This window comes from Falco peregrinus, chromosome 6 (assembly GCF_023634155.1).
Source record: "Falco peregrinus isolate bFalPer1 chromosome 6, bFalPer1.pri, whole genome shotgun sequence".
Lineage (NCBI taxonomy): Eukaryota > Metazoa > Chordata > Aves > Falconiformes > Falconidae > Falco > Falco peregrinus.
The window spans coordinates 70708840-70714839 of NC_073726.1; the positions used below are offsets into that span (position 1 = coordinate 70708840).

Genomic DNA, 6000 nt, shown 5'->3' on the forward strand with positions numbered 1-6000 from the left:
ACTTAAGCCAAATAATTCTGCTTGACTGAACATTAAAAGAAAAAGGGGGGGAGGGAGTGTCAGAAGAGAGGATGCCCACACAGGTGAGCAACCTTCCTTTCCTTAAATTGTTTCCCATATCTGGGCACTGAATTTCTATCACAAGCTATTCCATACATAAGAGCATCACAGTGCCTCTTCAAATCAAGATACAATACAGGCAGGAGAATGAGAAGAGCTATGATCCATGTCAGTTTACTGTTTACACAAAGAAACTAAATGCTCTTAGAGCCCTATCAACTACGTATTCCAACTACCTCAACATTAGGAAACTGCAGGAACAGACAAATAATTCAGCGACTGAGCGTCCCAAACACAGGGTTGGAATCCAAATGTCTTCATACCATGCACAAGCACCACCTACATGCAGATCTCTTTCCTCGGAGCGTACATTCTTGGGTTCTCCTAGATGCACTTTTCCCTTTCTCCCTCTCCCTTGTGCAATCACACAGAAGATGGCATTCAGCTAGGGGAGGGAGGAAGAGAAAAAAGGAAGGAAAGGGTGGTGATTTGATGTTCCTATGCTAGCTTACCTCTTGCTCTGTCTCTACTGTTTTGGGCTCCCCTCCTAGTAAATAAAATAGTGCCTGCCTCTTGTATCTTACCATTTCCAAAAAGCAGCATGAACACCAAATCAGTATTATTGCTGCTTTATTACCACCTATCAAATTATGAACAGCATTTCTGTAGGTGACATCTCAGTTACATCCTGCTAGTTTGCAAGGCTAAGATCAGCTGTAGGCTCTGGGGCTGCTGGGAGACCTAAGAAAATGCAAGCAAGGCTCCCCGATGGAGCTCATGTAAAAACCCACTTCCTGGATTTACGGGCAGGAATTTCCCCCTCCTCCCCTTTCTAAATGAAAGGTGAGATCATCATTAGGATCTGCTACAGTAAAAGCACTCACCCAAGAAAAATCTCTCGGATCACACCCGCACTAGGAATATCTCAGCCATATTAGAACAGTTGTACAGTACGTTGCCAAAGCTGCATTTCACACCCATCTATTAACAACAGACCACAGTGTTAAGGCAAGCCCAAATAGTACACGTGTGCTTTACCTGTATAACTGAATCTGTGTGAGAACCTTACATACCATAGATCATACCCTGGATCAACAGTGTAGCCCCAGCTTCAGCCCTAAGTGAAAGGATTCTTCCACCCCAGGCTATTAAGATGTAGATCAGCTGGCAGAGAACAGATTCCTAAAACATCAGAGCTGGAAGCTGCATGGCAGAAACAAGTTTTGACCAACCTCTTACCACAGCTTCCTCAGGCTTCTCCACAGTAACAGAACAACACCTGTAACACCAAAGAAAGTCCATGTCCAGGTTCTGCTGTTGCTCTCAGGCAATTCCCTGTGACATAGTCAAAACAGAGTGGAAGTTTTCTGTCTCTAACAAAGACAGCAGCAGCAGCATAGACAGTTTTCTCTTTCTTTTTACCTAGAGCCACCCTGAATACTATTCATAAGATTACATTGGCAAGACAGCCTTTGTGTTTGCAAAGGAGAAAAAAATCCTAATCCATTCATGGATTACATAAGTGACAGAGAAGTCATTTTGAAATCCCACACGATGAGAGGAACACATACCACTAAGGACCAATCCTGCCTCAGCTTTCTCCAAAAGCAACATGTCATCAGCTCTGCTTTACCATGTGTACAACAATAATTCAAGCTTTTTCATAGAAAAGTAACACTGCTGTAGGCTTTATCAAAAGAGACTGGCACCTGCAAAATAAGTAAGATTTTTCATATGAGGCACGTTTGCAGGATATTTGAAACCCAGAGAGGCACAAAAGCTTAGAATAAAATGTCATCCTGACCTCAATCAGTTTTGTTTAGGTTTACGCCAGGAATTACAGAGTCACGTAGTATTTACAGATCCTTTCTTAACACACAGGATAGTCAGGAACAAGGTTTGAATTCAAATGTATTGGAAATTGGAATTGAGATACATGTCATTCATAACCTACATAGCTATTAGTTATTTTTTCTGCACAAATACTTAAGAATAACTGTTAAAAGAAAAAACTTCATGGTTGCCCAGTAACATCTAAGAGGGCTTTAATTTAAGAACTAAAGAATTTCCAGCTTCACCAATTAGTTATAAGGTGTACCTCCCAACTATAATTCACAGAATCACAGAATGATTTGGTTTGGAAGGGACCTTAAAGATCATCCAGTTTCAACTCCTCTGCCATCAGCAGGGACACCTTCCACTAGACCAGGTTGCTCAAAGCCGCATCCAACCTGGCCTTTAAGATCTGATTGAATACAAAGTCTAGCATAGCTAGTTATATCCATCCATGTTCTTGGACATGAGTACTTTAGCAAGCTGCAAGCTAAGTACAAATCTAACTTTTCTTAACTGTAGTGTGACTTTTTCTGCTACAGATGAACATGTAGTGGAATTCTGGCTGGTTTAAAGGGACACTGCCAACTTCAATCTAACTCCAAATCTAGTTTTGTGCAAGTAAGCTTTCACAGACTCTTTGACCAGTAGAAATATTCACATGATTAAAGAAGTTAATTCCCATGCAATGACTTACTTTTACCAAAATCATGCCTGCATTACGACCAACACAAACACAAGTGCTGAAAATGTTGACAGTGAAAAATAAGTAGAATAAACACATTCTCCAAAAGAAATGCAGGAAGAGGTAATCAGCGTAACTGTTGGGAACAGAAGTCTATTTCAAGTCAGTTTTTGGTTATAGGCAGAAAATCTTGTTTACTGGGTTTTTTCAAGCTCGGGTAACTTGTAGATTTCAAAGTTTGTAACCAGAATTAGCCCTAAGAGGTAGTTTCTGTATCTCCATGTTGCCCAGCAAGGGCCCATTTCTTTTCTCAGCTTCCCCTAAGCCCCCTATGCTAGTACAGACCAAGTTCATTTAAAGTGCAGAATAAGCAAGAACCCCAATTGAAGTCTTAAGTCTAACACTCCAAGAGACTTTCCACAGGTTCTTCATTTCATTAACCTTTCAAAGTAGTACAACAGAATCAACAAAGGAAGCGGCAACTTTTGTAGTGCCAGACTTGTAACATATTCCTCCATCTCAACAAAAGTTACTGTCAATTGCGCCACAGCACTAACCTTAAATGGATGACTGCATGAGGTAAGAGATGACTTCTTCAGAATATGGAATGGAGTTGTTACAATGAACGCATAAGCAAGTTTTCATTAGAGCAAGAGAAGGAGCCCTATGCTTGGAAGCAGTTACCTCTGTTAAGTCTAACACCCTTAACACATCTTAGGACAACAGCCTGCAGCAATCACGTCCGTAACATAACAAAAAAACCACAACGGACACAAAAGTATTAGATAGCTGGACATCCCTTGTACTGAGCACATCTAGAATCACAATAAAAAGCCTAAAGGCTTAGGTCTGCGACACAAGCAAAAGCACACACAGGACGAAGCCAGTACATGCTTTCTCTTTGTGGGGCTGTCATCAGCCGCCTGGCTATGGAAGCGCTAGGTGTGCTTCATGACACTGTGGCAGCCAGCGCTGTAAAGTTTACCGGCGTAACGCGACCCGCAGAGCGGCGGTCAGCGGCACAGCCGGCGGCAGGGAGAAGCAGCACGCCCCGGGCGCCCCGGCGGGACCGAGCCGGCGGGACCGAGCGCTGCCGCCCGCGGGGAGCCGGGGCAGACTCCGCACCGCGGGGAGCCCCCGCCGCCCTCCCGCAGGCAGCCTGCGCCCACCCCGCACAAGCGCCGCCGGCTCCTCCTCCTCCGCCCGGGCCGGGACCAGCGGATGAGGTGCCCGGTACCTTTCGTTGAGCCACCCCCCTCCGGCGAGGGAGCGCTAGGGGGTCCTCGGGCCGGCCTCCCGGCCGCCACCGCCTCGTTCCTCCCCGGCGCCGAGCCGCGTAATCGGGTCAGCGATCCGGCGGGGACCAGCCGCCCCGCCGCGGGCCGCCGGGGATCGGGTCTGGCGGCTGCACCCCGCCGCCGCTCCCCGCGGGCCCGCTCCCCGGCCTGGCGCCTCGCAGAGACCCCCGCGCCGCCGCGCCAGGCCGCTCCCCGCGCGATGCCGACGGGCGAAGCGGCTCCTCCGCAGGGAACGCGGCCGCCCCACCTGCCGCACCGCGGGAGCCCGCCCTCCTCCCTCCCGGGGGGCGGTGGCGGAGGAACCCCGCCACGCACTTGCCTTCGCCTCATGCTGCTCCGGGGGCGGCGGCGGCGGGGCTGGGTGGCTGGCGGCGCCTCTGCCCTGGGGGGCGCCGCGCTCCCCCCGTCCGGGTGCCGGCGCGGCGCGGAGCGGCCCGACCCTGCCCGCCGCGGGAGGGGGCGGGTGAAGCGGCGGCGGCGCGCGCACACCTTGGCAGCCCCGGCTACCGCTGCCTCGGCCCGGCCCGCCCCGCCCCGCGCGCGGAGCGGTTGGCGGGGCGGGAGGAGGAGCGCGTGCGGGCAAGGCCACACGCGCGCGCACACACACACCCACACACACACACACACACACACACACACACACACCCACACCGTTCCCTTAAAGCGGTACACGGGATCGAGGGGAGGGCGGCGGGGAGCGGGGACTCCAGCCGCAGGGCCCACGGGGCTCTGAGAAAGGGGGAGAAGGGGGGGAGAGCGACGGCAACGGGAATGAAGCAGGTGCGGCGGCGAACAATGAAAGGCTGCGGTCCTGTCCCCCTCCCAGCCCCGCACGCTCTCGGCTCCTCCCCCGCTCCCTGGCAATGGTACGCTCCCACCGCTCGAATGGCACAGGCCGAGCGGGGATTGGCCGCCGGGGCGGGGCGGGGCCAGGGCGCGCGCCAAACGCGACTGGCGGAGCGGAGATCAAAAAAGGGGGCGGGGCGAAGAGCCAACCGTTTAAAGCGCCCCGGGCGGGGGCGGTGCTCGCGTGTGAGGCGGCGCACGCCGGGGGCGCGCTCTGTGACCGGGGCGCGCGCCCCCGCCCGCCGCGGCCATGGCCCTCTGCGCTGTCCCCGCTGCTGTCACGCCAGGCCGGGCCGGGCCCCCCACGCTGTCACCCACCTCCTCGACGGTGGGCGGGTATTTCTCGCTCGAAGTAAAGCTGCTGCTGCCCGGGATCCCGTGAAGAGCTGCCCCCCGCCTCGGGCAAAGCCACCGCTCCCCTAGAGGAGGCCCCCTGGGTGGCCGGGACAATGGGCGCCGCCTGCCAGCCAGGCCCTGGCACCGGCCGCGGTGTGCGCCTGGAAGGTTTCCACGCACGTTTTGCATGTAAATGTGAAACGCTGATGAAACCGAGCGCGGGAGAGATGGCACGTAAGAAACCGGCAGGAGAAAGGTGGCAAATCAGATGTAAAAATGTCTGGAGAGATGCTTGCAAAAATCATCATGAGAAAGGGCTAAATATATTTTTGGTTCGGGGTTGGCTGGGGAGAAGCTTGGAGCTGTGGTCATAGCAACTCCCCCAGTTTGGATCCTGCTGTGTTTGGGGAAAATAGCTCATTGCCTGTTAGCTCTGCAAGAACAAAATTACATCAGATGAATGTCTGCTCCCATTATCCTTGTCTCCTGCTAATTGAATCAACTTGGAAGACCCAAATATTGACTAATTCCTCAGGTTACGCTGAGGTAATAGTACAGGTATTGGATGGACAGGGAAATGACAAAACTGTTCTTCAAGAAAGTACTGAGAAACATAAAATGTTCTCTGTGTGTAGGGTTATATATGTATGCATATCTGCATGCTTATTTAAATGCTCTTGGAAGCCGCTGGTTACTGGCTGAGCGCTCTGCATCTGAAGTGCAGTCAGGGAAAGCAGTCAGTTCAGCACATAGATACACCCGTGTCTGCAAGCAGTCAGTTCAGCACATAGATACACCCGTGTCTGCATATATATACACAGGTTTGTATTCATTTATGTATATTTGTTTCATTGCTATCTATACACTTCAGTATGTATAAGCAGTGCACACATACATGCTGTCTTTGCTACGCTCAGCTGAGTATGCCCTTGAATTCTTCAG

General features: G+C 51.6%; 1 protein-coding gene across 1 annotated transcript in view; it reads right to left on the bottom strand.

Moving 5' to 3' along the window:
* The window catches only part of MICAL3 (microtubule associated monooxygenase, calponin and LIM domain containing 3), a 161673-nt gene extending 157597 nt beyond the window's left edge, over positions 1–4076 (bottom strand). The window contains exon 1 of the mRNA XM_055807539.1: positions 3816–4076. The gene's annotated coding sequence lies outside the window, so the exon portion shown is untranslated. The remainder of the gene's footprint in view (positions 1–3815) is intronic.
* Positions 4077–6000: the final 1924 nt, after the last annotated feature.